Source organism: Carica papaya, chromosome 8 (genome assembly GCF_054855325.1).
Source record: "Carica papaya isolate Zhongbai chromosome 8, ASM5485532v1, whole genome shotgun sequence".
Classification (NCBI taxonomy): Eukaryota; Viridiplantae; Streptophyta; class Magnoliopsida; order Brassicales; family Caricaceae; genus Carica; species Carica papaya.
The window spans coordinates 10654390-10681028 of record NC_142316.1 but is presented as its reverse complement, the minus strand read 5'-3'; the positions used below and the strand labels follow the sequence as shown (position 1 = coordinate 10681028).

The window sequence follows — 26639 nt, the reverse complement described above, 5'->3', positions numbered from 1 at the left end:
AAAAAATAGGTGCAACACGAGGGCTTCCCAAGTGGTCACCCATCCGAGTACTACCCTCGCCCAAGCACACATAACTGTGGAGTTCTGATGGGATCCGGAGCTTTAGTGCTGGTATGATCGCACCTGTTTAATTTCGCGCTGCAAATACATACACTCCTTCTCCTTTCTTCCCCCTCCCGTCATTTGTTTCCTTGTGCGTTCACACTTCACGTCTCATTCTCGTTCTAATATCGATTAAAATGCCCCTGCTTCTTGACTCACATTTGCGTATAAACCAGCAGACCCTAGTTCCAGACGAGCGTAACGTCAAACGACCCGTCTGAAAAAAAATTGGTGCGACCCGAGGACTTCCCAGGAGGTCACCCATCCGAGTACTAATCTCGCCCAAGCACACTTCACTGTGGAGTTCTGATGGGATCCGGTGCATTAGTGCTAGTATGATCGCACCTGTTTAATTTTGCGCTGCAAATACATAAACTCATTCCCCTTTCTTCCCCCTCCCGTCATTTGTTTCCTTGTGCGTGCGCACTGCACCTCTCGTTCTCGTTCTAATATCAAGTAAAATGCTACAGCGCCGTAACTCACATTTGCGAATAAACCTGAGGACCATAATTTAAGTCGCGCGTAACGTCGAAAGAATCATTTGCGAAAAAATGGGTGCAGCATGAGGACTTCACAAGAAAATGGGTGAAATATAAGGACTTCGCAGGAGGTAACCCATGCTAGTACTACTCTCGCCAAAGCACCCTTACCTACGGAGTTCTGATAGAATCCGTTGCATTGGTGCTGGTATGATCGCACCTGTTTCATTTCCTGCTGAAAATACATACACTCCTTCTCCTTCCCTCCCCCTCCCATCAATTGTTTCCTTGTGCATTCACACTGCACCTCTTCTTCTCGTTCTAATATCGATTAAAATGTCCCTGCTTCTTGACTCACATTTGTGTATAAACCAGCGGACCCTAGTTCCAGTCGCGCGTAACGTCGAACGACCCGTCTGAAAAAAAATTGGTGCGACACGAGGACTTCCCAGGAGGTCACCCATCCGAGTACTACTCTCGCCTAAACACACTTAACTGCAGAGTTCTGATGGGATCCGGTGCATTAGTGCTGGTATGATCGCACCCGTTTAATTTCGCGCTGTAAATACATAAACTCTTTCTCCTTTCTTCCCCCTCCCGTCATTTGTTTCCTTGTGCGTGCGCACTGCACCTCCCGTGCTCGTTCTAATATCAAGTAAAATGCTACGGTGCCGTGACTCACATTGGCGAATAAACCTGAGGACCATAATTCAAGTCGCGCGTAACGTCGAAAGAATCATGTACAAAAAAAAGGGTGCAACACGAGGACTTCCTAAGAAAATAGGTTTTAATATAAGGACTTCGCATGAGGTCACCCATTCTAGTGCTACTCTCGCCCAAGCACCCTTAACTTGCGGAGTTCTGATAGACTCCGTTGCATTGGTGCTGGTATGATCGCTCATGTTTCATTCTGCGCTGCAAATACATACACTCTTTCTCCCTCAATCCCCTCTCCCGTCATTTGTTTCCTTGTGCGTGCACTCTGCATCTCTCCTTCTTGTTCTAATATCAAGTAAAATGCCCTGGCATCGTGACTCACCTTTGCGAATGAACCAGCGGTTTATAATTGCATTCGCGCGTAATGTCGAACGATCCATCCGAAAAAAAATGGGTGCAACACAAGGACTTCCCAGGAGGTCACCAATCCGAGTACTACTCCCCCCCAAGCACACTTAACTACAAAGTTCTGATGGGATACGGTGCATTAGTGCTGGTATGATGGCACCTATTTAATTTCGCGCTGCAAATACATACACTCCTTCTTTCTTCCCCTTCCCGTCATTTGTTTCCTTGTGCGTGTACACTGCACCTCTCGTTCTCGTATAAATATCAAGTAAAATGCCACGGCGCAGTGACTCACATTTTCGAATAAATCTGCGGACTATTATTAAAGTCATGCGTAACGTTGAATGGCACATCTGAAAAAAAAAATGGGTGCAACACGAGAACTTCCCAGGAGGTAACCCATCCTTGTACTACTTTCGCCAAAGCACACTTAACTGCGGAGTTCTGATGGGATCCGGTATATTTGTGCTGGTGTGATAGCACCTGTTTAATTTTGTGCTGAAAATACATACAACCCATCTGAAAAAAAATAGGTGCAACACGAGGGCTTCCCAAGTGGTCACCCATCCGAGTACTACTCTCGCCCAAGCACACTTAACTGCGGAGCTCTGATGGGATGCGGAGCTTTAGTGTTGGTATGATCGCACCTGTTTAATTTCGCGCTGCAAAGACATACACTCCATCTCCTTTCTTTCCCCTCCCGTCATTTGTTTCCTTGTGCGTTCACACTTCACCTCTCATTCTCGTTCTAATATCAATTAAAATGCCCCTGCTTCTTGACTCACATTTGCGTATAAACCAGCGGACCCTAGTTCCAGACGCGCGTAACGTCGAACGACCCGTTTGAAAAAAAATTAATGCGACACGAGGACTTCCCAGGAGGTCACCCATCCGAGTGTTAATCTCGCCCAATCACACTTCACTGCGGAGTTCTGATGGGATCCGGTGCATTAATGCTGGTATGATCGCACCTCTTTAATTTTGCGCTGCAAATACATAAATTCATTCCCCTTTCTTCCCCCTCCCGTCATTTGTTTCCTTGTGCGTGTGCACTGCACCTCCCGTTCTCGTTCTAATATCAAGTAAAATGCTACAACGCCGTGACTCACATTTGCGAATAAACCTGAGGACCATAATTCAAGTCGCGCGTAACGTCGAAAGAATCATCTGCAAAAAAATGGGTGCAACACGAGGACTTAACAAGTGGCCACCTATCCGAGTACTACTCTCGACCAAGCACACTTAACTGCGGAGTCATGATGGGATATGTTGCATTAGTGCAAGTATGATCGCACCTGATTAATTTCGCATTGCAAATACATAAACTCCTTCTCCTTTCTTTCCCCTCCCGTCATTTGTTTCCTTGTGCGTTCACACTGCACCTCTCCTTCTCGTTCTAATATCGATTTAAATGCCCCTGCTTCTTGACTCACATTTGCGTATAAACCAGCGGACCCTAGTTCCAGTCGCGCGTAACGTCGAACGACCCGTCTGAAAAAAAATTGGTGCGACACGAGGACTTCCCAGGAGGTCACCCATCCGAGTACTACTCTCGCCCAAGCACACTTAACTGCGGAGTTCTGATGGGATCCGGTGCATTAGTGCTGGTATGATCGCACCCGTTTAATTCAACGCTGCAAATACATAAACTCCTTTCCTTTCTTCCCCCTCCCGTCATTTGTTTCCTTGTGCGTTCACACTTCACCTCTCATTCTCGTTCTAATATCGATTCAAATGCCCCTACTTCTTGACTCACATTTGTGTATAAACCAGCGGACCCTAGTTCCAGACGCGCGTAACGTCGAACGACCCGTCTGAAAAAAAATTGGTGCGACACGAGGACTTCCCAGGAGGTCACCCATCCGAGTACTAATCTCGCCAAAACACACTTCACTGCGGAGTTCTGATGGGATCCGGTGCATTAGTGCTGGTATGATCGCACCTGTTTAATTTTGTGCTGCAAATACATAAACTCTTTCCCCTTTCTTCCCCCTCCCGTCATTTGTTTCTTTGTGCTTGCGCACTACACCTCCCGTTCTCGTTCTAATATCAAGTAAAATGCTACAGCGTCGTGACTCACATTTGCGAATAAACTTGAGGACCATAATTCAAGTCGCGCGTAACGTCGAAAGAATCATCTGCAAAAAAATAGGTGCAACACGAGGACTTCACAAGAAAATGAGTGAAATATAAGGACTTCGTAGGAGGTAACCCACGCTAGTACTACTCTCGCCCAAGCACACTTAACTGCGGAGTTCTGATGGGATCCGCTGCATTAGTGCTGGTATGATCACACCCATTTAATTCAACGCAACAAATACATAAACTCCTTCTCCTTTCTTCCCCCTCCCGTCATTTGTTTTCTTGTGCGTTCACACTTCACCTCTCCTTCTCGTTCTAATATCAATTAAAATGCCCCTGCTTCTTTACTCACATTTGCCTATAAACCAGCGGACCCTAGTTCCAGTCGCGCGTAACGTCGAACGACCCGTCTGAAAAAAAATTGGTGTGACACGAGGACTTCCTAGGAGGTCACCCATCCGAGTACTACTCTCGCCCAAGCACACTTAACTGCAGAGTTCTGATGGGATCCGATGCATTAGTGTTGGTATGATCGCACCTGTTTAATTCAGCGCTGCAAATACATAAACTCCTTTTCCTTTCTTCCCCCTCCCGTCATTTGTTTCCTTGTGCGTGCGCGCTGCACCTCCCGTGTTCATTCTAATATCAAGTAAAATGCTACGGTGCCGTGACTCACATTTGCAAATAAACCTGAGGACCATAATTCAAGTCGCGCGTATCGTCGAAAGAATCATCTGCAAAAAAATGGGTGCAACACGAGAACTTCCTAAGAAAATGGGTGAAATATAAGGACTTCGCAGGAGGTCACCCATCCTAGTGCTACTTTCGCCCAAACACCCTTAACTTGCGGAGTTCTGATAGAATCCGTTGCATTAGTGCTGGTATGATTGCTCATGTTTCATTCTGCGCTTCAAATACATACACTTTTTCACCCATTTTCTTAGGAAGTTCTCGTGTTGCACCCATTTTTTTGCAGATGATTCTTTCGACGTTACGCGCGACTTGTATTATGGTCCTCAGGTTTACTCGCAAATGTGAGTCACGGCACTGTAGCATTTTACTTGATATTAGAACGAGAACGGGAGGTGCAGTGCGCACGCACAAGGAAACAAATGACGGGAGGGGGAAGAAAGGGGAATGAGTTTATGTATTTGTAGCGCAAAATTAAAGAGGTGCGATCATACCACCACTAATGCACCGGATCCCATCAGAACTCCGCAGTGAAGTGTGCTTGGGTGAGATTAGTACTCGGATGGGTGACCTCCTGGGAAGTCCTCGTGTCGCACCAATTTTTTTTCAGACGGGTCGTTCGACATTACGCGCGTCTGGAACTAGGGTCCGCTGGTTTATACGCAAATGTGAGTCAAGAAGCAGGGGCATTTTAATCGATATTAGAACGAGAATGAGAGGTGAAGTGTGAACGCACAAGGAAACAAATGACGGGAGGGGGAATAATGGAGAAGGAGTGTATGTATTTGTAGCGCGAAATTAAACAGGTGCGATCATACCAGCACTAAAGCTCCGGATCCCATCAGAACCCCGAAGTTAAGTGTGCTTGGGCGAGGGTAGTACTCGGATGGGTGACCACTTGGGAAGCCCTCGTGTTGCACCTATTTTTTTCGGATGGGTTGTTCGATGTTACGCGCGAATGGAATTATAAACCGCTGGTTCATTTGCAAAGGTGAGTCACGGTGCCGGGGCATATTACTTGATATTAGAACGAGAAAGAGAGATGAAAAGAGCACGCACAAGGAAACAAATGACGGGAGGAGGGATGGAAGGAGAAAGAGTGTATGTATTTGTAGTGTAGAATGAAACATGAGGTATCATACCAGCACTAATGCAACGGATTCTATCAGAACTCCACAGTTAAGGGTGCTTGGGCGAGAGTAGTACTTCGGATGGGTGACCACTTGGGAAGTCCTCGTGTTGCACCCATTTTCTTGGGAGGTCCTCGTGTTGCACCCATCTTTTTGCAGATGATTCTTTCGACGTTACGCGCGACTTGATTTATGGTCTGCAGGTTTATTCGCAAATTTGGGTCACGGTGTTGTGGCATTTTACTTGATATTATAACGAGTGCGGGAGGTGCAGTGCGCACGCACAAGGAAACAAATGACGGGAGGAGGAAGAAAAGAGAAGGAGTGTATGTATATGAAGCGCAAAATTAAACAAGTGGCATCATACTAGCACTAATGCACTGGATCCCATCAGAACTCTGCACTTAAGTGTGCTTGGGCGAGAGTAGTACTCGGATGGGTGACCTCTTGAGAAGTCCTCGTATCGCAACAATTTTTTTTTCAGATAGGTCGTTCGACATTACGCGCGACTGGAACTATGGTCCGCTGGTTTATAGGCAAATGTGAGTCAAGAATCAGGGGCATTTTAATCGATATTAGAACGAGAAAGAGAGGTGCAATGTGAACGCAAAAGGAAACAAATGATGGGAGGGCGGGAGGGAAGAAGGAGTGTATGTATTTTCAGCACGAAATTAAACAGGTGCGGTCACACCAGCACAAATGCACCGGATCCCATCAGAACTCCGCAGTTAAGTGTGCTTTGGCGAGAGTAGTACAATGATGGGTTACCTCCTGGGAAGTTCTCATGTTGCACCCATTTTTTTTTCAGATGTGCCGTTCGACGTTACGCGCGACTTTAATTATGGTCCGCAGATTTATTCGCAAATGTGAGTTACGGCGCCGTGGCATTTTTCTTGATATTTGAACGAGAACGAGAGATTAAGTGCGCATGCACAAGGAAACAAATGACGGGAGGGGGAAGAAAGGAGAAAGAGTTTATATATTTGCAACGCGGAATGGAAGGGGTGCGATCATACCAGCACTAATGCGTCGGATCCCATCAGAACTCTGCAGCTAAGTGTGCTTGGGCGAGAGTAGTACTCGGATGGGTGACCTCCTGGGAAGTTCTCGTGTTGCACCCATTTTCTTTTTTTCAGATGTGCCGTTCGACGTTACGCGCGACTTTAATTATGGTCCACAGATTTATTCGCAAATGTGAGTCACGGCGCCGTGGCATTTTACTAGATATTTGAACGAGAACGAGAGGTGCAGTGCGCACGCACAAGGAAACAAATGACGGGAGGGGGAAGAAAGGAGAAGGAGTGTATGTATTTTCAGCACGAAATGAAACAGGTGTGATCATACCAGCACTAATGCAACGGATTCTATCAGAACTCCGTAGGTAAGGGTGCTTGGGCGAGAGTAGTACTTGCATGGGTTACCTCCTGCGAAGTCCTTATATTTCACCCATTTTCTTGTGCAGTCCTCGTGTTGCACCCATTTTTTTGCAGATGATTTTTTCGACGTTACGCGCGACTTGAATTATGGTCCTCAGGTTTATTCGCAAATGTGAGTCACGGCGCTGTAGCATTTTACTTGATATTAGAACGAGAACGGGAGGTGCAGTGCGCACGCACAAGGAAACAAATGACGGGAGGGGGAAGAAAGGAGAATGAGTTTATGTATTTGCAGCGCAAAATTAAACAGGTGCGATCATACCAGCACTAATGCACCGGATCCCATTAGAACTCCGCAGTGAAGTCTGTTTGGGCGAGATTAGTACTCGGATGGGTGACCTCCTGGGACGTCCTCGTGTCGCACCAATTTTTTTTCAAACGGGTCGTTCGACATTACTCGCGTCTGGAACTAGGGTCCGCTGGTTTATACGCAAATGTGAGTCCGGAAGCAGGGGCATTTTAATCGATATTAGAACGAGAATGAGAGGTGAAGTGTGAACGCGCAAGGAAACAAATGACGGGAGGGGGAAGAAATGAGAAGGAGTGTATGTATTTGCAGCACGAAATTAAACAGGTGCGATCATACCAGCACTAAAGGTCCGGATCCCATTAGAACTCCGCAGTTAAGTGTGCTTGGGCGAGAGTAGTACTCGGATGGGTCACCACCTGAGAAGCCCTCGTGTTGCACCTATTTTTTTTTTCGGATGGGTTGTTCGACGTTACGCGCGAATGGAATTATAAACCACTGGTTCATTTGCAAAGGTGAGTCACGGTGCCGGGGCATATTACTTGATATTAGGACGAGAAAGAGAGATGCAGAGTGCACGCACAAGGAAACAAATGACGGGAGGGGGGATGGGAGGAGAAAGAGTGTATGTATTTGCAGTGCAGAATGAAACATGAGGGATCATACCAGCACTAGTGCAACGGATTCTATCAGATCTCCGCAAGTTAAGGGTGCTTGGGTGAGAGTAGCACTAGGATGGGTGACTTCCTGCGAAGTTCTTATATTTCACCCATTTTCTTAGGAAGTCCTCGTGTTGTACCTATTTTTTTGCAGATGATTCTTTCGACGATACACGCGACTTGATTTATGGTCCGCAGGTTTATTCGCAAATGTGAGCCACGACGATACACGCGACTTGATTTATGGTCCGCAGGTTTATTCGCAAATGTGAGTCACGGCGCCGTGGCATTTTACTTGATATTAGAACGAGTACGGGAGGTGCAGTGCGCACGCACAAGGAAACAAATGACGGGAGGGGGAAGAAAAGAGAAGGAGTGTATGTATTTGCAGCGCGAAATTAAACAGGTGCGATCATACCAGCATTAATGCACCGGATCCCATCAGAACTCCGCAGTTAAATGTGCTTGGGCGAGAGTAGTACTCGGATGGGTGACCTCCTGGGAAGTCCTCGTGTCGCACCAATTTTTTTTTAGACGGGTCGTTCGACGTTACGCGCGACTTGAACTAGGGTCCGCTGGTTTATACGCAAATGTGAGTAAAAAAGAAGGGGCATTTTAATCGATATTAGAACGAGAAGGAGAGGTGCAGTGTGAACGCACAAGGAAACAAATTATGGGAGGGGGAGGGAAGGAGAAGGAGTGTATGTATTTTCAGCACGAAATGAAACAGGTGCGATCATACCAGCACTAATGCAACAGATTCTATCAGAACTCCGTAGGAAAGGGTGCTTGGGCGAGGGTGCTTGGGCGAGAGTAGTACTAGCATGGGTTACCTCCTACGAAGTCCTTATATTACACCTATTTTCTTGTGAAGTCCTCGTGTCGCACCAATTTTTTTTTCAGACGGGTCGTTCGACGTTACGCTCGTTTGGAACTAGGGTCCGCTGGTTTATACGCAAATGTGAGTCAAGAAGCAGGGGCATTTTAACCGAAATTAGAACGATAATGAGAGGTGAAGTGTGAACGCACAGGGAAACAAATGACGGGAGGGGGAAGAAAGGAGAAGGAGTGTATGTATTTGCAGCGCGAAACTAAACAGGTGCGATCATACCAGCACTAAAGCCCTAGATCCCATTAGAACTCCGCAGTTAAGTGTGTGTGGCGGGATTAGTACTCGGATGGTTGACCTCCTGGGAAGTCCTCGTCTCGCACCAATTTTTTTTCAGACGGGTCGTTCGACGTTACGCGCGTCTGGAACTAGGGTCCGCTGGTTTATACGCAAATGTGAGTCGAGAAGTATGGGCATTTTAATCGAAATTAGAACGAGAATGAGAGGTAAAGTGTGAACGCACAAGGAAACAAATGACGGGAGGGGGAAGAAAGGAGAAGGAGTGTATGTATTTGCAGCGCGAAATTAAACAGGTGCGATCAAACCAGCACTAAAGCTCCGGATCCCATCAGAACTCCGCAGCTAAGTGTGCTTGGGCGAGAGTAGTACTTGGATGGGTGTCCACCTGGGAAGCCCTCGTGTTGCACCTATTTTTTTTCGGATGGGTTGTTCGACGTTACGCTCGAATGGAATTATAAACCGCAGGTTCATTTGCAAAGGTGAGTCACGGTGCCGGGGCATATTACTTGATATTAGGACGAGAAAGAGAGATGCAGAGTGCACGCAAAAGGAAACAAATGACGGGAGGGAGGATGGGAGGAGAAAGAGTGTATGTATTTGCAGTGCAGAATGAAACATGAGGGATCATACCAGCACTAATGCAACGGATTCTATCAGAACTCCGCAGTTAAGGGTGCTTGGGCGAGAAAAGTACACGGATGGGTGACCTCCTGCGAAGTCCTTATATTTCACCCATTTTTTTGGGAGGTCCTCGTGTTGCAACCATCTTTTTGCAGAGGATTCTTTCGACGTTACGCGCGACTTGATTTATGGTCCGCAGGTTTATTTGCAAATGTGAGTCACGGCGCCGTGGCATTTTACTTGATATTAGAACGAGTACGGGAGGTGCAGTGCGCACGCACAAGCAAACAAATGACGGGAGGGGGAAGAAAAGAGAATGAGTGTATGTATTTGCAGCGCAAAATTTAACAGGTGCGATCATACCAGCACTAATGCACCGGATCCCATCAGAACTCCGCAGTTAATTGTGCTTGGGCGAGAGTAGTACTCGGATGGGTGACCTCCTAGGAAGTCCTCGTGTCGCACCAATTTTTTTTCAGACGGAGAGGTGCTCGTGTTGCAACCATCTTTTTGCAGAGGATTCTTTCGACGTTACGCGCGACTTGATTTATGGTCCGCAGGTTTATTTGCAAATGTGAGTCACGGCACCGTGGCATTTTACTTGATATTAGAACGAGTACGGGAGGTGCAGTGCGCACGCACAAGGAAACAAATGACGGGAAGGGGAAGAAAAGAGAAGGAGTGTATGTATTTGAAGCGCAAAATTAAACAAGTGGCATCATACCAGCAATAATGCACTGGATCCCATCAGAACTCTGCAGTTAAGTGTACTTGGGCGAGAGTAGTACTCGGATGGGTGACCTCTTGGGAAGTCCTCGTATCGCAACAATTAAACAGGTGCGATCACACCAGCACTAATGCACCGGATCCCATCAGAACTCCGTAGTGAAGTGTGCTTGGGCGAGATTATTACTCGGATGGGTGACCTCCTAGGAAGTCCTCGTGTCGCACCAATTTTTTTCAGACGGGTCGTTCGACGTTACGCGCGTCTGGAACTAGGGTCCGCTGGTTTATACGCTAATGTGAGTCAATAAGCAGGGACATTTTAATCGATATTAGAACGAGAATGAGAGGTGAAGTGTGAACGCACAAGGAAACAAATGACGGGAGGGGGAAGAAAGGAGAATGAGTGTTTGTATTTGCAGTGCGAAATTAAATAGGTGCGATCATACCAGCACTAAAGCTCCAAATCCCATCAGAACTCCGTAATTAAGTGTGCTTGGGCGAGAGTAGTACTCGGATGGGTGACCACTTGGGAAGCCCTCGTGGTGCACCTATTTTTTTTCGGATGGGTTGTTCGACGTTACGCGCGAATGGAATTATAAACCACTGGTTCATTTCCAAAGGTGAGTCACGGTGCCGGGGCATATTACTTGATATTAGAACGAGAAAGAAAGATGCAGAGTGCACGCACAAGGAAACAAATGACGGGAGGGGGAAGAAAGGAGAAGGAGTTTATGTATTTGCAGCGCGAAATTAAACAGGTGCGATCATACCAGCACTAATGCAACCGATCCCATCATAACTCCGCAGTTATGTGTGCTTGGGCGAGAGTAGTACTCGGATGGGTGACCACTTGGGAAGTACTCGTGTTGCACCCATTTTTTTGCAGATGATTCTTTAGACGTTATGCGCGACTTGAATTTTGGTCCTCAGGTTTATTCGCAAATGTGAGTCACGGCGTCGTAGCATTTTACTTGATATTAAAACGAGCACGGGAGGTGCAGTGTGCATGCACAAGGAAACAAATGACGGGAGGGGTAAGAAAGGAGAAGGAGTTTATGTATTTGCAACGCGAAATTAAATGGATGCTAGCATACCAGCACTAATGCAACGGATCCCATCATAACTCTGCAGTTAAGTGTGCTTGGGCGAGAGTAGTACTCGGATGGGTGACCTCCTGGGAAGTTCTCGTGTCGCACAAATTTTTTTTCAGACGGGTCGTTCGACGTTACGCGCAACTGGAACTATGGTCCACTTGTTTATACGCAAATGTGAGTCAAGAAGCAGGGGCATATTAATCGATATTAGAACGAGAAAAAGAGGTGCAGTGTGAACGCACAAGGAAACAAATGATGGGAGGGGGGAGGGAAGGAGAAGGAGTGTTTGTATTTTCAACACGAAATTAAACAGGTGCTATCACACCAGCACAAATACACCGGATCCCATCAAAACTCCGCAGTTAAGTGTGCTTTGGCGAAAGTAGTACAAGGATGGGTTACCTTCTGGGAAGTTCTCGTGTTGCACCCATTTTTTTTTTCAGATGTGCCATTCGACGTTACGCGTGACTTTAATTATAGTCTGCAGATTTATTCAAAAATGTGAGTCACTGCGCTGTGGCATTTTACTTGATATTTATACGAGAACGAGAGATGCAGTGCACACGCACAAGGAAACAAATGACGGGAAGGAGAAGAAAGGAGAAGGAGCGTACGTATTTGCAGCGCGAAATTAAATAGGTGCCATCATACCAGCACTAATGCACCGTATCCCATCAGAACTCAGCAGTTAAGTGTGCTTGGGTGGGAGTAGTACTCGGATTGGTGACCTCCTGGGAAGTCCTCGTGTTGCACCCATTTTTTTTCGGATGGGTCGTTCGACGTTACGTGCGAATGCAATTATAAACCACTGGTTCATTCGCAAAGGTGAGTCACGATGCTAGGGCATTTTACTTGATATTAGAACGAGAAGGAGAGATGCAGAGTGCACGCACAAGGAAACAAATAACGGGAGAGGGGATGGAGGGAGAAAGAGTGTATGTATTTACAGCGCAGAATGAAACATGAGCGATCATACCAGCACCAATGCAACGGATTCTATCAGAACTCTGCAAGTTAAGGGTGCTTGGGCGAGAGTAGCACTAGGATGGGTGACCTCATGCGAAGTCCTTATATTTCACTTATTTTCTTAGGAAGTCCTCGTATTGCACCCATTTTTTTGCAGATGATTCTTTTGACGTTACGCGCAACTTGAATTATGGTCCTCAGGTTTATTCGCAAATGTGAGTTATGGCACCGTAGCATTTTACTTGATATTAGAACGAGCACGGGAGATGCAATGCGCACGCACAAGGAAACAAATGACGGGAGGGGGAAGAAAGGAGAAGGAGTTTATGTATTTGCAGCGCAAAATTAAATGGGTGTGATCATACCAGCACTAATGCACCGGATCCCATCAGAACTCCGCAGTTAAGTGTGCTTGGGCGAGAGTAGTACTCGGATGGGTGACCTCCTGGGAAGTCTTCGTGTCGCACCAATTTTTTTTCATACGGGTCGTTCGAAGTTACGCGCGACTGGAACTAGGGTCCGCTGGTTTATACGCAAATGTGAGTCAAGAAGCAGGGGCATTTTAATCGATATTAGAACGAGAATGAGAGGTGAAGTGTGAACGCACAAGGAAACAAATGACGGGAGGGGGAAGAAAGGAGAAGTAGTGTATGTATTTGCAGCGCGAAATTAAACAGGTACGATCATACCAGCACTAAAGCTCCGGATCCCATCAGAACTCCACAGGTAAGTGTACTTGGGCGATGGTAGTACTCGGATGGGTGACCTCTTGGGAAGTCCTCGTATCGCAACAATTTTTTTTCAGATGGGTCGTTCGACGTTACGCGCGACTGGAAATATGGTCCGCTTGTTTATACGCAAATGTTAGTCAAGAATCTGGGGCATTTTAATCGATATTAGAACGAGAAGGAGAGGTGCAGTGTGAACGCACAAGGAAACAAATGATGGGAGGGGGGAGGGAAGAAGGAGTGTATGTATTTTCAGCACGAAATTAAACAGGTGCGGTCATACCAGCACAAATGCACCGGATCCCATCAGAACTCCGCAATTAAGTGTACTTTTGCGAAAGTAGTACAATGATGGGTTACCTCAAGGGAAGTTCTCGTGTTGCACCCATTTTCTTTTTTTCAGATGTGCCGTTCGACGTTACGCGCGACTTTAATTATGGTCCTCAGGTTTATTCGCAAATGTGAGTCACGGCACCGTAGCATTTTACTTGATATTAGAACGAGCACGGGAGATGCAATGCGCACGCACAAGGAAACAAATGACGGGAGGGGGAAGAATGGAGAAGGAGTTTATGTATTTGCAGCACGAAATTAAACGGGTGCAATCATACAAGCACTAATGCACCGGATCCCATCAAAACTCTGCAGTTAAGTGTGCTTGGGCGAGAGTAGTACTCGGATGGGGTGACCTCCTGGGAAGTTCTCGTGTTACTCCCATTTTCTTTTTTTCAGATGTGCCGTTCGACGTTACGCGCGACTTTAATTATGGTCTGCAGATTTATTCGCAAATGTGAGTCATGGCGCCGTGGCATTTTACTTGATATTTAAACGAGAACGAGAGGTGCAGTGCGCATGCACAAGGAAACAAATGACGGGAGGGGGAAGAAAGGGGAAGGAGTTTATGTATTTGCAGTACGAAATTAAACGGGTGCAATCATACAAGCACTAATGCACCGGATCCCATCAAAACTCTGCAGTTAAGTGTGCTTGGGCGAGAGTAGTACTCGGATGGGGTGACCTCCTGGGAAGTTCTCGTGTTACTCCCATTTTCTTTTTTTCAGATGTGCCGTTCGACGTTACGCGCGACTTTAATTATGGTCTGCAGATTTATTCGCAAATGTGAGTCATGGCGCCGTGGCATTTTACTTGATATTTAAACGAGAACGAGAGGTGCAGTGCGCATGCACAAGGAAACAAATGACGGGAGGGGGAAGAAAGGGGAAGGAGTTTATGTATTTGCAGGGCGAAATTAAATAGGTGCGATCATACCAGCATTAATGCACCGAATCCAATCAGAACTCTGCAGTTAAGTGTGCTTGGGCGAGAGTAGTACTCAGATGGTTGACCTCCTGGGAAGTCCTCGTGTTGCACTAAATTTTTTTTTCAGACGGGTCGTTCGACGATACGCGCGACTGGAACTAGGGTCCGCTGGTTTATACGCAAATGTGAGTCAAGAAGTAGGGGCATTTTAATTAATATTAGAACGAGAAGGAGAGATGCAGAGTGCACGCACAAGGAAACAAATGACGGGAGGGGGGATGGAGGGAGAAAAAGTTTATGTATTTGCAGCGCAGAATGAAACATGAGCAATCATAACAGCCCCAATGCAACGGATTCTATCAGAACTCCGCAGGTTAAGGGTGCTTGGGCGAGATTAGCACTAGGATGGGTGACCTCCAGCGAAGTCCTTATATTTCACCAATTTTCTTAGGAAGTCCTCGTGTTGCACCTATTTTTTTGCAGATGATTCTTTCGACGATACGCGCGACTTGAATTATGGTCCTCAGGTTTATTCGCAAATGTGAGTCACGGCACCGTAACATTTTACTTGATATTAGAACGAGCACGGGAGGTGCAGTGCGCACGCACAAGGAAACAAATGATGGGAGGGGGAAGAAAGGAGAAGGAGTTTATGTATTTGCAGCGCAGAATTAAACGGGTGCAATCATACCAGCACTAATGCACCGGATCCCATCAGAACTCCGCAGTTAAGTGTGTTTGGGCGAGAGTAGTACTCGGATGGGTGACCTCCTGGGAAGTTCTCGTGTTGCACCCATTTTCTTTTTTTCAGATGTGTCGTTCGATGTTACGCGCGACTTTAATTATTATCCGCAGATTTATTCGCAAATATGAGTCACGGCGCCGTGGTATTTTACTTGATATTAGAACGAGAACGAGTGGTGCAGTGCTCACGCACAAGGAAACAAATGACGAGAGGGGGAACAAAGGAGAAGGAATTTATGTATTTGTAGCGCGAAATTAAACAGATGCGATCATACTAGCACTAATGCACCGGATCCCATCAGAACTCCGCAGTTAAGTGTGCTTGGGCGAGAGTTGTACTCGGATGGGTGACCTCCTGGGAAGTCCTTGTGTCGCACTAATTTTTTTTTCCAGACGGGTCGTTCGACGTTACGCGCGACTGGAACTAGGGTCCACTGGTTTATACGCAAATGTGAGTCAAGAAGATATTAGAACGAGAAGGAGAGATGCAGAGTGCACGCACAAGGAAATAAATGACGGGAGGGGGGATGGAGGGAGAAAAAGTGTATGTATTTGCAGCGCAGAATGAAACATGAGCAATCATACCAGCACCAATGCAACGGATTCTATCAGAACTCCGCAAGTTAAGGGTGCTTGGGTGAGAGTAGCACTAGGATGGGTAACCTCCGGCGAAGTCCTTATATTTCACCCATTTTCTTAGCAAGTCCTCGTGTTGCACCTATTTTTTTGCAGATGATTCTTTCGACGATACGTGCGACTTGAATTATGGTCCTCAGGTTTATTCGCAAATGTGAGTCACGGCACCGTAGCATTTTACTTGATATTAGAACGAGCACGGGAGGTGCAGTTCGCGCGCACAAGGAAACAAATGATGGGAGGGGGAAGAAAAGAGAAGGAGTTTATGTATTTGCAGCGCGGAATTAAACGGGTGCGATCATACCAGCACAAATGCACCGGATCCCATCAGAACTCTGCAGTTAAGTGTGCTTCGGCGAGAGTACTACAATGATGGGTTACCTCCTAGGAAGTTCTCGTGTTGCACCCATTTTCTTTTTTTCAGATGTGCCGTTCGACATTACGCGCGACTTTAATTATGGTTCGCAAATTTATTCGCAAATGTGAGTCACGGCGCCGTGGCATTTTACTTGATATTTAAACGAGAACGAGAGGTGCAGTGCGCACGCACAAGAAAACAAATGACGGGAGGGGGAAGAAAGGAAAAGGAGTTTATGTATTTGCAGCGCGAAATTAAACAGGTGCGATCATACCAGCACTAATGCACCGGATCCCATCAGAACTCCGCAGTTAAGTGTTCTTGGGCGAGAGTAGTACTCGGATGGGTGTCCTCCTGGGAAGTCCTCGTGTCGCACTAATTTTTTTTTTCAGACGGGTCGTTCGACGTTACGCGCGACTGGAACTAGGGTCCACTTGTTTATACGCAAATGTGAGTCAAGAAGCAGGGGCATTTTAATTGATATTAGAACGAGAAGGAGAGATGCAGAGTGCACGCACAAGGAAACAAATGACGGGAGGGGGGATGGAGGGAGAAAAAGTGTATGTATTTGCAGCGCAGAATGAAACATGAGCAATCATACCAGCACCAATGCAATGGATTCTATCAGAACTCCGCAGGTTAAGGGTGCTTGGGCGAGATTAGCACTAGGATGGGTGAACTCCTGCGAAGTCCTTATATTTCACCAATTTTCTTAGGAAGTCCTCGTGTTGCACCCATTTTTTTGCAGATGATTTTTTCGACGATACGCTTGACTTGAATTATGGTCCTCAGGTTTATTCACAAATCTGAGTCACGGCACCGTAGCATTTTACTTGATATTAGAACGAGCACGGGAGGTGTAGTGCGCACGCACAAGGAAACAAATGACGGGAGGGGGAAGAAAGGAGAAGGAGTTTATGTATTTGCAGCGCGGAATTAAACGGGTGCGATCATACCAGCACTAATGCACCGGATCCCATCAGAACTCCGCAGTTAAGTGTGCTTGGGCGAGAGTAGTACTCGGATGGGTGACCTCTTGGGAAGTCCTCGTGTCGCACTAAATTTTTTTTTCAGACGGGTCGTTCGACGTTACGCGCGACTGGAACTAGGGTCCGCTGGTTTATAAGCAAATGTGAGTCAAGAAGCAGGGGCATTTTAATTGATATTAGAATTAGAAGGAGAGATGCAGAGTGCACGCACAAGGAAACAAATGACGGGAGGGGGGATGGAGGGAGAAAAAGTGTATGTATTTGCAGCGCAGAATGAAACATGAGCAATCATACCAGCACCAATGCAAAGGATTCTATCAGAGGTCCGCAGGTTAAGGGTGCTTGGGCGAGAGTAGCATTAGTGCTGGCATGATCCCTCATGTTTCATTCTGCACTGCAAATACACACACTCATTCTCCTCCCATCCCCCCTCCCGTCATTTGTTTCCTTGTGCGTGCACTCTGCATCTCTCTTTCTCATTCTAATATCAAGTAAAATGACCCGGCACCGTGACTCACCTTTGCAAATGAACCAGCGGTTTATAATTCCATTCGCGCGTAACGTCGAACAACCCATCCGAAAAAAAATAGGTGCAACACGAGGGCTTCCCAAGTGGTCACCCATCCGAGTACTACCCTCGCCCAAGCACACTTAACTGCGGAGTTCTGATGGGATCCGGAGTTTTGGTGCCGGTATGATCGCACCTGTTTAATTTCGCGCTGCAAATACATACACTCATTCTCCTTTCTTCCCCCTGCGGTATTTGTTTCCTTGTGCGTTCACACTTTAGCTCTCATTCTCATTCTAATATCGATTAAAATGCCCCTGATTCTTGACTCACATTTGTGTATAAACCAGTGGACCCTAGTTCCAGACGCGCGTAATGTCGAACGACCCGTCTGAAAAAAAATTGGTGCGACACGAGGACTTCCCAAGAGGTCATCCATCTGAGTACTAATCTCACCCAAGCACACTTAACTGCAGAGTTCTGATGGGATCCGGGGCTTTAGTGCTGGTATGATCGCACCTGTTTAGTTTCGCGCTACAAATACATAAACTTCTTTTCTTTTCTTCCCCCTCTCGTCATTTGTTTCCTTGTGCGTTCACACTTCACCTCTCATTCTCGTTCTAATATCGATTAAAATGCCCCTGCTTCTTGACTCACATTTGCGTATAAACCAGCGGACCCTAGTTCCAGTCGCGCGTAACTTCGAACGACCCGTCTGAAAAAAAATTGGTGCGACACGAGGACTTCCCAGGAGGTCACCCATCCGAGTACTACACTCACCCAAGCACACTTAACTGCAGAGTTCTGATGGGATCCGGTGCATTAGTGCTGGTATGATCGCACCCGTTTAATTTCGCGCTGCAAATACATAAACTCCTTCTCCTTTCTTCCCCATCCCGTCATTTGTTTCCTTGTGCGTGCGCACTGCACCTCTCGTGCTCGTTCTAATATCAAGTAAAATGCTACGGTGCCGTGACTCACATTTGCGAATAAACATGAGGACCATAATTCAAGTCGCGCGTAATGTCGAAAGAATCATCTGCAAAAAAATGGGTGCAACACGAGGACTTTCTAAGAAAATAGGTTAAATATAAGGACTTCGCATGAGGTCACCTATCCTAGTGCTACTCTCGCCCAAGCACCCTTAACTTGCAGAGTTCTGATAGAATCCGTTGCATTGGTGCTCGTATGATTGCTCATGTTTCATTCTGCGCTGCAAATACATACACTTTTTCTCCCTCCATCCCCCCTCCCGTCATTTGTTTCCTTGTGCGTGCACTCTGCATCTCTCCTTCTCATTCTAATATCAAGTAAAATGCCCTAGCATCGTGACTCACCTTTGCGAATGAACCAGCGGTTTATAATTGCATTCGCGCGTAACGTCGAGCGACCCATCCGAAAAAAAATGGGTGCAACATGAGGACTTCCCAGGAGGTCACCATAAATCAAGTCGTGCGTAACGTCGAAAGAATCATCTGTAAAAAGATGGGTGCAACACGAGGACCTCCCAAGAAAATGGGTGAAATATAAGGACTTCGCAAGAGGTCACCCATCCGAGTACTTTTCTCGCCCAAGCACCCTTAACTGCGGAGTTCTGATAGAATCCTTTACATTAGTGCCGGTATGATCCCTCATGTTTCATTTTGCACTGCAAATACATACACTCTTTCTCCTCCCATCCCCCCTCCCGTCATTTGTTTCCTTGTGCGTGCACTCTGCATCTCTCTTTCTCGTTCTAATATCAAGTAATATGCCTCGGCACCGTGACTCACCTTTGCAAATGAACCAGCGGTTTATAATTCCATTCGCGCGTAACGTCGAACAACCCATCCGAAAAAAATTGGTGCAACACGAGGGCTTCCCAAGTGGTCACCCATCAGAGTACTACTCTCACCCAAGCACACTTAACTGCGGAGTTTTGATGGGATCAAGAGCTTTAGTGATGGTATGATCGCACCTGTTTAATTTCGCGCTGCAAATACATACACTCCTTCTCCTTTCTTCCCCTCCGATCATTTGTTTCCTTGTGCGTTCACACTTCACCTCTCATTCTCGTTCTAGTATCGATTAAAATGCCCCTGCTTCTTGACTCACATTTGCGTATAAACCAGCGGACCCTAATTCCAGTCGCGCGTAATGTCGAACGACCCGTCTGAAAAAAAATTGGTGCGATACGAGGACTTCCAAACAGGTCACCCATCCAAGTACTACTCTCGCCCAAGCACACTTAACTGCGGAGTTCTGATGGGATCCGGTGCATTAGTGCTGGAATGATTGCACCTGTTTAATTTCGCGCTGCAAATACATAAACTCATTCCCTTTTCGTCCCCCTCCCGTCATTTGTTTCCTTGTGCGTGCGCACTGTAGCTCCCGTTCTCGTTCTAATATCAAGTAAAATGCTACAACGCCGTGACTCACATTTGCGAATAAACCTGAGGACCATAATTCAAGTCGCGCGTAACGTCGAAAGAATCATCTGCAAAAAAATGGGTACAACACGAGGACTTCCTAAGAAAATGGGTGAAATATAAGGACTTCGCAGGAGGTCACCCATCCTAGTGCTACTCTCGCCCAAGCTCCCTTAACTTGCGGAGTTCTGATAGAATCCGTTGCATTGGTGCTGGTATGATTGCTCATGTTTCATTCTGCGATGCAAATACATACACTTTTTCTCCCTCCATCCCCCTCCCGTCATTTGTTTCCTTTTGCGTGCGCACTGCACCTCTCGTTCTCGTTCAAATATCAAGTAAAATGCCACGACGCCGTGACTCACATTTGCGAAAAAACCTGTGGACCATAATTAAAGTCGTGCGTAACATCGAACGGCACATCTGAAAAAAATAAAATGGGTGCAACACGAGAACTTCCCAGGAGGTAACCCATCATTGTACTACTTTCGCCAAAGCACACTTGACTACGGAGTTCTGATGGGATCCGATGCAGTTGTGCTGGTGTGACCGCACCTATTTAATTTCGTGCTGAAAATACATACACTCCTTCTTCCCTCCCCCCTCCCATCATTTGTTTCCTTGTGCGTTCACACTGCACCTCTCCTTCTCGTTCTAATATCGATTAAATGCCCCTGATTCTTGACTCACATTTGCGTATAAACAAGCGGACCATAGTTCCAGTCGCGCGTAACGTCGAACGACCCATCTAAAAAAAAATTGTTTCGATACGAGGACTTCCCAAGAGGTCACCCATCCGAGTACTATTCTCTCCCAAGCACACTTACCTGCTGAGTTCTGATGGGATCCAGTGCATTAGTGCTGGTATGATGCCACTTGTTTAATTTTGCGCTTCAACTACATCCACTCCTTCTCTTTTCTTCCTCATCCCGTCATTTGTTTCCTTGTGCGTGCGCACTGCACCTCCCGTAGTCGTTCTAATATCAAGTAAAATGCCACGGCGCCGTGACTCACATTTGCGAATAAACCTGCTAACAATAAATCAAGTCGCACGTAACGTCGAAAGAATCATCTGCAAAAAGACGGGTGCAACACGAGGACCTCCCAAGAAAATGGGTGAAATATAAGGACTTTGCAGGAGGTCACCCATCCGAGTACTTTTCTCGCCCAATCACCCTTAACTGCGGAGTTCTGATAGAATCCGTTGCATTAGTGCTGGTATGATCCCACATGTTTCATTCAGCACTGCAAATACATACACTCTTTCTCCTTCCATCCCCCCTCCCGTCATTTGTTTCCTTGTGCGTGCACTCTGCATCTCTCTTTCTCGTTCTAATATCAAGTAATATGATCCGGCACCATGACTCACCTTTGCAAATGAACTAGCAGTCTATAATTCCATTAGCGCGTAACGTCGAACAACCCATCCGAAAAAAAATAGGTGCAACACGAGGGCTTCCCAAGTGGTCACCCATCCGAGAACTACCCTCGCCCGAGCACACTTAACTGCGGAGTTCTGATGGGATCTAGTGCATTAATGCTGGTATGATGCCACTTGTTTAATTTTGCGCTTCAAATACATACACTTCTTCTCTTTTCTTCCTCATCCCGTCATTTGTTTCCTTGTGCGTGCGCACTGCACCTCCCGTACTCGTTCTAATATCAAGTAAAATGCCACGGCGCCGTGACTCACATTTGCGAATAAACCTGCTAACAATAAATCAAGTCGCGCGTAACGTCGAAAGAATCATCTGCAAAAAGACGGGTGCAACACGAGGACCTCCCAAGAAAATGGGTGAAATATAAGGACTTCGCAGGAGGTCACCCATCCGAGTACTTTTCTCGCCCAATCACCCTTAACTGCGGAGTTCTGATAGAATCCGTTGCATTAGTGCCGGTATGATCCCTCATGTTTCATTCTGCACTGCAAATACATACACTCTTTCTCCTTCCATCCCCCCTCCTGTCATTTGTTTCCTTGTGCGTGCACTCTGCATCTCTCTTTCTCGTTCTAATATCAAGTAATATGACCCGGCACCGTGACTCACCTTTGCAAATGAACCAGCAGTTTATAATTCCATTAGCGCGTAACGTCAAACAACCCATCCGAAAAAAAATAGGTGCAACACGAGGGCTTCACAAGTGGTCACCCATCCGAGAACTACCCTCGCCCAAGCACACTTAACTGCGGAGTTCTGATGGGATCCGGAGCTTTAGTGCTGGTATGATCGCACCTGTTTAATTTCACGCTGCAAATACATATACTCCTTCTCTTTCTTCCCCCTCCCGTCATTTGTTTCCTTGTGCGTTCACACTTCACCTCTCATTCTCGTTCTAATATCGATTAAAATGCCCCTGCTTCTTGACTCACATTTGCGTATAAACCAGCGGACCCTAGTTCCAGACGCGCGTAACGTCGAACGACGCATCTGAAAAAAAATTGGTGCGACACGAGGACTTCCTAGGAGGTCACCCATCCGAGTACTAATCTCGCCCAATCACACTTCACTGCGGAGTTCTGATAGGATCCGGTGCATTAGTGCTGGTATGATCGCACCTTTTTAATTTTGCGCTGCAAATATATACACTCCTTCTCCTTTCTTCCCCCTCCCGTCATTTGTTTCCTTGTGCGATCATACTTCACCTCTCATTCTCGTTCTAATATCGATTAAAATGCCCCTGCTTCTTGACTCACATTTGCGTATAAACCAGCGAACCATAGTTCCAGACGCCCGTAACGTCGAACGACCCGTCTGAAAAAAAATTGGTGCGACAAGAGGACTTCACAAGAAAATGGGTGAAATATAAGGACTTCGCAGGAGGTAACCCATGCTAGTACTACTCTCGCCCAAGCACCCTTACCTACGGAGTTCTGATAGAATCTGTTGCATTAGTGCTAGTATGATCGCACCTGTTTCATTTCGTGCTGAAAATACTTACACTCCTTCTCCTTCCCTCCCCCTCCCATCAATTGTTTCCTTATGCGTTCACACTGCACCTCTCCTTCTCGTTCTAATATCGATTCAAATGCCCCTGCTTCTTGACTCACATTTGCGTATAAACCAGCGGACCCTAGTTCCAGTCGCGCGTAACGTCGAACGACCCGTCTGAAAAAAAATTGGTGCGACATGAGGACTTCCCAGGAGGTAACCCATCCGAGTACTACTCTCGTCCAAGCACACTTAACTGCGGAGTTCTGATGGGATCCGGTGCATTAGTGCTGGTATGATCGCACCCGTTTAATTCCACGCTGCAAATACATAAACTCGTTCTCCTTTCTTCCCCCTCCCATCATTTGTTTCCTTGTGCGTGCGCACTGCACCTCCCGTGCTCGTTCTAATATCAAGTAAAATGCTACGGTGTCGTGACTCACATTTGCGAATAAACTTGAGGACCATAATTCAAGTCGCGCGTATCGTCGAAAGAATCATCTGCAAAAAAATGGGAGCAACACGAGGACTTCCTAAGAAAATGGGTGAAATAAAAGGATTTCGCAGGAAGTCACCCATCCTAGTGCTACTCTCGCCCAAGCACCGTTAACTTGCGGAGTTCTGATAGAATTTAATGCATTGGTGCTGGTATGATTGCTCATGTTTCATTCTGCATTGCAAATACATACACTTTTTCTCCCTCCATCGCCCCTCCCGTCATTTGTTTCCTTGTGCGTGCACTCTGCATCTCTCTTTTTCGTTCTAATATCGATTAAAATGCTCCTGCGTCTTGACTCACATTTGCGTATGAACCAGTGGACCCTAGTTCCTGTCACGCGTAACGTCGAACGACCCGTCTGAAAAACAATTAGTGCGACACGAGGACTTCCAAAGAGGTAACCCATCCGAGTACTACTCTCGCCCAAGCACACTTAACTGCAGAGTTCTGATGGGATCCGGTGCATTAGTGCTGGTATGATTGCACCTGTTTAATTTCGCGCTGCAAATACATAAACTCCTTCTCCTTTCTTCCCCCTCCCGTCATTTGTTTCCTTGTGCGTGCGCACTGCACCTCTCGTTCTCGCTCAAATATCAAGTAAAATGCCACAGCGCCGTGACTCACATTTGCGAATAAATCTGCGTACCATAATTAAAGTCGCGCGTAACGTCGAACAACCCATCCGAAAAAAAAATAGGTGCAACATGAGGGCTTCTCAGGTGGTGACCCATCCAAGTACTACTCTCGCCCAAGCACACTTAACTACGGAGTTCTGATGGGATCCGAACCTTTAGTGCTGGTATGATCGCACCAGTTTAATTTCGTGCTACAAATACATACACTCCTTCTCATTTCTTCCCCCTCCCGTCATTTGTTTCCTTGTGCGTTCACACTTCACCTCTCATTCTCGTTCTAATATCGATTAAAATGCCCCTGCTTCATGACTCACATTTGCGTATAAACCAGCGGACCCTAGTTCCAGACGCGCGTAACGTCGAACGACCCATTTGAAAAGAAATTGGTGCTACACGAGGACTTCCCAGGAGGTCACCCATCCGAGTACTAATCTCGCCCAAGAAGACTTCACTGCGGAGTTTTGATGGGATCCGGTGCATTAGTGCTGGTATGATCGCACCTATTTAATTTTGCACTGCAAATTCATAAACTCATTCTCCTTTCTTCTCCCTCCCGTCATTTGTTTCCTTGTGCGTGCGCACTACACCTCCCGTTCTCGTTCTAATATCAAGTAAAATGCTACAGCGCCGTGACTCACATTTGCGAATAAACCTGAGAACCATAATTCAAGTCGCGTGTAACGTCGAAAGAATCATCTACAAAAAAATGGGTGCAACACGAGGACTTCACAAGAAAATGGGTGCAATATAAGGACTTCGCAGGAGGTAACCCATGCTAGTACTACTCTCGCCCAAGCACCCTTAGTTACGGAGTTCTGATAGAATCCGTTGCATTAGTGCTGGTATGATCGCACCTGTTTCACTTCGTGCTGAAAATACATACACTCCTTCTCCTTTCTTCCCCCTCCCGTCATTTATTTCCTTGTGCGTGCGCACTGCACCTCTCGTTCTCGTTCAAATATCTAGTAAAATGCCACGGCGCCGTGACTCACATTTGCGAATAAATCTGTGGACCATAATTAAAGTCGCGCGTAAAGTGGAACGGCACATCTGAAAAAAAGAAAATGGGTGCAACACGAGAACTTCCCAGGAGGTAACCCATCATTGTACTACTTTCGCCAAAGCACACTTAACTGCGGAGTTCTGATGGGATCCGGTGCAATTGTGCTGGTGTGACCGCACCTGTTTAATTTTGTGCTGAAAATACATACAATCCTTCTTCCCTCTCCCCCTCCCATCATTTGTTTCCTTGTGCGTTCACACTACACCTCTCCTTCTCGTTCTAATTTCGATTAAAATGTCCCTGATTCTTGACTCAAATTTGCGTATAAACCAGCGGACCATAGTTCCAGTCGCGCGTAACGTCGAACGACCCATCTGAAAAAAAATTGTTGTGATACGAGGACTTCCCAAGAGGTCACCCATCCGAGTACTACTCTCGCCCAAGCACACTTAACTGCGGAGTTCTGATGGGATCCAGTGCATTAGTGCTGGTATGATGCCACTTGTTTAATTTTGCGCTTCAAATACATACACTTCTTCTCTTTTCTTCCTCATCCCGTCATTTGTTTCCTTGTGCGTGCGCACTGCACCTCCCGTACTCGTTCTAATATCAAGTAAAATGCCACGGCGCCGTGACTCACATTTGTGAATAAACTTGAGGACCATAATTCAAGTCGCGCGTAACGTCGAAAGAATAATCTACAAAAAAATGGGTGCAACACAAGAACTTCACAAGAATGTGCCGTTCGACGTTACGCGCGACTTTAATTATGGTCCGCACATTTATTCGCAAATGTGAGTCACGGCGCCGTGGCATTTTACTTGATATTTGAACGAGAACGAGAGGTGCAGTGCGCACGCACAAGGAAACAAATGATGGGAGGGGGAAGAAAGGGGAATGAGTTTATGTATTTGCAGCGCAAAATTAAACAGTTGCGATCATACCAACACTAATGCACCTGATCCCATCAGAACTCCGCAGTTAAGTGTGCTTGGGCGAGATTTGTACTCGGATGGGTGACCTCTTGTGAAGTCCTCGTGTCGCACTAATTTTTTTTTCAGACGGGTCGTTCGACGTTACGCGCGTCTGGAACTAGGGTCCGTTGGTTTATACGCAAATGTGAGTCATGAAGCAGGGGCATTTAAATCGATATTAGAACGAGAATGAGAGGTGAAGTGTGAACGCACAAGGAAATAAATGACGGGAGGGGGAAGAAAGGAGAAGGAGTGTATGTATTTGCAGCGCGAAATGAAACAGGTGCGATCATACCAGCACTAATGCAACGGATTCTATCAGAACTCCGTAGGTAAGGGTGCTTGGGCGAGAGTAGTACTAGCATGGGTTACCTCCTGGGAAGTCTTTATATTTCATCCATTTTCTTGTGAAGTCCTCGTGTTGCACCCATTTTTTTGCAGATGATTCTTTCGACGTAACGCGCGACTTGAATTATGGTCCTCAGGTTTATTCGCAAATGTGAGTCACGACGCTGTAGCATTTTACTTGATATTAGAACGA

The 26639-nt window shown here is 46.5% G+C and overlaps 13 non-coding genes and 44 pseudogenes across 13 annotated transcripts; 30 read left to right on the top strand and 27 right to left on the bottom strand.

Annotated features, from left to right (window-relative positions):
• Positions 1 to 6: 6 nt before the first annotated feature.
• Positions 7 to 125, bottom strand: LOC148241822 (5S ribosomal RNA). The gene has a single exon (XR_015815530.1). It is a non-coding gene; the product is annotated as a 5S ribosomal RNA (ribosomal RNA).
• A 205-nt stretch (positions 126 to 330) lies between these two features.
• On the bottom strand, positions 331 to 449 carry LOC148241821 (5S ribosomal RNA; annotated as a pseudogene).
• Positions 450 to 1008: 559 nt separating this feature from the next.
• Positions 1009 to 1127, bottom strand: LOC148241820 (5S ribosomal RNA; annotated as a pseudogene).
• Positions 1128 to 1689: 562 nt separating this feature from the next.
• On the bottom strand, positions 1690 to 1808 carry LOC148241819 (5S ribosomal RNA; annotated as a pseudogene).
• Positions 1809 to 2012: 204 nt separating this feature from the next.
• On the bottom strand, positions 2013 to 2131 carry LOC148241818 (5S ribosomal RNA; annotated as a pseudogene).
• A 45-nt stretch (positions 2132 to 2176) lies between these two features.
• Positions 2177 to 2295, bottom strand: LOC148241817 (5S ribosomal RNA; annotated as a pseudogene).
• A 205-nt stretch (positions 2296 to 2500) lies between these two features.
• Positions 2501 to 2619, bottom strand: LOC148241816 (5S ribosomal RNA; annotated as a pseudogene).
• Positions 2620 to 3148: 529 nt separating this feature from the next.
• On the bottom strand, positions 3149 to 3267 carry LOC148241815 (5S ribosomal RNA). The gene has a single exon (XR_015814868.1). It is a non-coding gene; the product is annotated as a 5S ribosomal RNA (ribosomal RNA).
• A 204-nt stretch (positions 3268 to 3471) lies between these two features.
• LOC148241814 (5S ribosomal RNA) lies at positions 3472 to 3590 on the bottom strand (annotated as a pseudogene).
• A 235-nt stretch (positions 3591 to 3825) lies between these two features.
• On the bottom strand, positions 3826 to 3944 carry LOC148241813 (5S ribosomal RNA; annotated as a pseudogene).
• Positions 3945 to 4149: 205 nt separating this feature from the next.
• On the bottom strand, positions 4150 to 4268 carry LOC148241812 (5S ribosomal RNA; annotated as a pseudogene).
• A 630-nt stretch (positions 4269 to 4898) lies between these two features.
• On the top strand, positions 4899 to 5017 carry LOC148241811 (5S ribosomal RNA; annotated as a pseudogene).
• Positions 5018 to 5222: 205 nt separating this feature from the next.
• LOC148241810 (5S ribosomal RNA) lies at positions 5223 to 5341 on the top strand. Its single transcript, XR_015815791.1, has one exon. It is a non-coding gene; the product is annotated as a 5S ribosomal RNA (ribosomal RNA).
• A 561-nt stretch (positions 5342 to 5902) lies between these two features.
• Positions 5903 to 6020, top strand: LOC148241809 (5S ribosomal RNA; annotated as a pseudogene).
• A 205-nt stretch (positions 6021 to 6225) lies between these two features.
• On the top strand, positions 6226 to 6344 carry LOC148241808 (5S ribosomal RNA; annotated as a pseudogene).
• Positions 6345 to 6550: 206 nt separating this feature from the next.
• LOC148241807 (5S ribosomal RNA) lies at positions 6551 to 6669 on the top strand. Its single transcript, XR_015814696.1, has one exon. It is a non-coding gene; the product is annotated as a 5S ribosomal RNA (ribosomal RNA).
• Positions 6670 to 7232: 563 nt separating this feature from the next.
• On the top strand, positions 7233 to 7351 carry LOC148241806 (5S ribosomal RNA; annotated as a pseudogene).
• A 205-nt stretch (positions 7352 to 7556) lies between these two features.
• LOC148241805 (5S ribosomal RNA) lies at positions 7557 to 7675 on the top strand (annotated as a pseudogene).
• A 619-nt stretch (positions 7676 to 8294) lies between these two features.
• LOC148241804 (5S ribosomal RNA) lies at positions 8295 to 8413 on the top strand. Its single transcript, XR_015815898.1, has one exon. It is a non-coding gene; the product is annotated as a 5S ribosomal RNA (ribosomal RNA).
• A 574-nt stretch (positions 8414 to 8987) lies between these two features.
• Positions 8988 to 9105, top strand: LOC148241803 (5S ribosomal RNA; annotated as a pseudogene).
• A 205-nt stretch (positions 9106 to 9310) lies between these two features.
• LOC148241802 (5S ribosomal RNA) lies at positions 9311 to 9429 on the top strand. Its single transcript, XR_015814336.1, has one exon. It is a non-coding gene; the product is annotated as a 5S ribosomal RNA (ribosomal RNA).
• Positions 9430 to 9989: 560 nt separating this feature from the next.
• On the top strand, positions 9990 to 10108 carry LOC148241801 (5S ribosomal RNA). Its single transcript, XR_015815027.1, has one exon. It is a non-coding gene; the product is annotated as a 5S ribosomal RNA (ribosomal RNA).
• A 243-nt stretch (positions 10109 to 10351) lies between these two features.
• Positions 10352 to 10469, top strand: LOC148241800 (5S ribosomal RNA; annotated as a pseudogene).
• Positions 10470 to 10475: 6 nt separating this feature from the next.
• On the top strand, positions 10476 to 10594 carry LOC148241799 (5S ribosomal RNA; annotated as a pseudogene).
• A 204-nt stretch (positions 10595 to 10798) lies between these two features.
• On the top strand, positions 10799 to 10917 carry LOC148241798 (5S ribosomal RNA; annotated as a pseudogene).
• Positions 10918 to 11122: 205 nt separating this feature from the next.
• LOC148241797 (5S ribosomal RNA) lies at positions 11123 to 11241 on the top strand (annotated as a pseudogene).
• Positions 11242 to 11446: 205 nt separating this feature from the next.
• Positions 11447 to 11565, top strand: LOC148241796 (5S ribosomal RNA; annotated as a pseudogene).
• A 206-nt stretch (positions 11566 to 11771) lies between these two features.
• On the top strand, positions 11772 to 11890 carry LOC148241795 (5S ribosomal RNA; annotated as a pseudogene).
• Positions 11891 to 12097: 207 nt separating this feature from the next.
• LOC148241794 (5S ribosomal RNA) lies at positions 12098 to 12216 on the top strand (annotated as a pseudogene).
• Positions 12217 to 12777: 561 nt separating this feature from the next.
• Positions 12778 to 12896, top strand: LOC148241793 (5S ribosomal RNA). Its single transcript, XR_015814432.1, has one exon. It is a non-coding gene; the product is annotated as a 5S ribosomal RNA (ribosomal RNA).
• A 205-nt stretch (positions 12897 to 13101) lies between these two features.
• LOC148241792 (5S ribosomal RNA) lies at positions 13102 to 13220 on the top strand (annotated as a pseudogene).
• A 203-nt stretch (positions 13221 to 13423) lies between these two features.
• LOC148241791 (5S ribosomal RNA) lies at positions 13424 to 13542 on the top strand (annotated as a pseudogene).
• A 209-nt stretch (positions 13543 to 13751) lies between these two features.
• On the top strand, positions 13752 to 13871 carry LOC148241790 (5S ribosomal RNA; annotated as a pseudogene).
• Positions 13872 to 14080: 209 nt separating this feature from the next.
• LOC148241789 (5S ribosomal RNA) lies at positions 14081 to 14200 on the top strand (annotated as a pseudogene).
• Positions 14201 to 14409: 209 nt separating this feature from the next.
• LOC148241788 (5S ribosomal RNA) lies at positions 14410 to 14528 on the top strand (annotated as a pseudogene).
• A 563-nt stretch (positions 14529 to 15091) lies between these two features.
• Positions 15092 to 15210, top strand: LOC148241787 (5S ribosomal RNA). The gene has a single exon (XR_015814404.1). It is a non-coding gene; the product is annotated as a 5S ribosomal RNA (ribosomal RNA).
• A 209-nt stretch (positions 15211 to 15419) lies between these two features.
• On the top strand, positions 15420 to 15538 carry LOC148241786 (5S ribosomal RNA; annotated as a pseudogene).
• A 546-nt stretch (positions 15539 to 16084) lies between these two features.
• On the top strand, positions 16085 to 16203 carry LOC148241785 (5S ribosomal RNA; annotated as a pseudogene).
• A 209-nt stretch (positions 16204 to 16412) lies between these two features.
• On the top strand, positions 16413 to 16531 carry LOC148241784 (5S ribosomal RNA). Its single transcript, XR_015815369.1, has one exon. It is a non-coding gene; the product is annotated as a 5S ribosomal RNA (ribosomal RNA).
• A 563-nt stretch (positions 16532 to 17094) lies between these two features.
• LOC148241783 (5S ribosomal RNA) lies at positions 17095 to 17213 on the top strand. Its single transcript, XR_015815779.1, has one exon. It is a non-coding gene; the product is annotated as a 5S ribosomal RNA (ribosomal RNA).
• A 515-nt stretch (positions 17214 to 17728) lies between these two features.
• On the bottom strand, positions 17729 to 17847 carry LOC148241782 (5S ribosomal RNA). Its single transcript, XR_015815847.1, has one exon. It is a non-coding gene; the product is annotated as a 5S ribosomal RNA (ribosomal RNA).
• A 204-nt stretch (positions 17848 to 18051) lies between these two features.
• Positions 18052 to 18170, bottom strand: LOC148241781 (5S ribosomal RNA; annotated as a pseudogene).
• Positions 18171 to 18375: 205 nt separating this feature from the next.
• On the bottom strand, positions 18376 to 18494 carry LOC148241780 (5S ribosomal RNA; annotated as a pseudogene).
• A 995-nt stretch (positions 18495 to 19489) lies between these two features.
• On the bottom strand, positions 19490 to 19608 carry LOC148241779 (5S ribosomal RNA; annotated as a pseudogene).
• A 204-nt stretch (positions 19609 to 19812) lies between these two features.
• On the bottom strand, positions 19813 to 19931 carry LOC148241778 (5S ribosomal RNA; annotated as a pseudogene).
• A 564-nt stretch (positions 19932 to 20495) lies between these two features.
• On the bottom strand, positions 20496 to 20614 carry LOC148241777 (5S ribosomal RNA; annotated as a pseudogene).
• An 881-nt stretch (positions 20615 to 21495) lies between these two features.
• On the bottom strand, positions 21496 to 21614 carry LOC148241776 (5S ribosomal RNA; annotated as a pseudogene).
• A 560-nt stretch (positions 21615 to 22174) lies between these two features.
• On the bottom strand, positions 22175 to 22293 carry LOC148241775 (5S ribosomal RNA). The gene has a single exon (XR_015814590.1). It is a non-coding gene; the product is annotated as a 5S ribosomal RNA (ribosomal RNA).
• A 204-nt stretch (positions 22294 to 22497) lies between these two features.
• LOC148241774 (5S ribosomal RNA) lies at positions 22498 to 22616 on the bottom strand (annotated as a pseudogene).
• Positions 22617 to 23175: 559 nt separating this feature from the next.
• LOC148241773 (5S ribosomal RNA) lies at positions 23176 to 23294 on the bottom strand (annotated as a pseudogene).
• A 561-nt stretch (positions 23295 to 23855) lies between these two features.
• On the bottom strand, positions 23856 to 23974 carry LOC148241772 (5S ribosomal RNA; annotated as a pseudogene).
• Positions 23975 to 24180: 206 nt separating this feature from the next.
• On the bottom strand, positions 24181 to 24299 carry LOC148241771 (5S ribosomal RNA; annotated as a pseudogene).
• Positions 24300 to 24504: 205 nt separating this feature from the next.
• On the bottom strand, positions 24505 to 24623 carry LOC148241770 (5S ribosomal RNA; annotated as a pseudogene).
• Positions 24624 to 24858: 235 nt separating this feature from the next.
• LOC148241769 (5S ribosomal RNA) lies at positions 24859 to 24977 on the bottom strand (annotated as a pseudogene).
• Positions 24978 to 25186: 209 nt separating this feature from the next.
• Positions 25187 to 25305, bottom strand: LOC148241768 (5S ribosomal RNA; annotated as a pseudogene).
• Positions 25306 to 25511: 206 nt separating this feature from the next.
• Positions 25512 to 25628, bottom strand: LOC148241767 (5S ribosomal RNA; annotated as a pseudogene).
• A 426-nt stretch (positions 25629 to 26054) lies between these two features.
• LOC148241766 (5S ribosomal RNA) lies at positions 26055 to 26173 on the top strand (annotated as a pseudogene).
• The last annotated feature ends 466 nt before the right edge of the window (positions 26174 to 26639 follow it).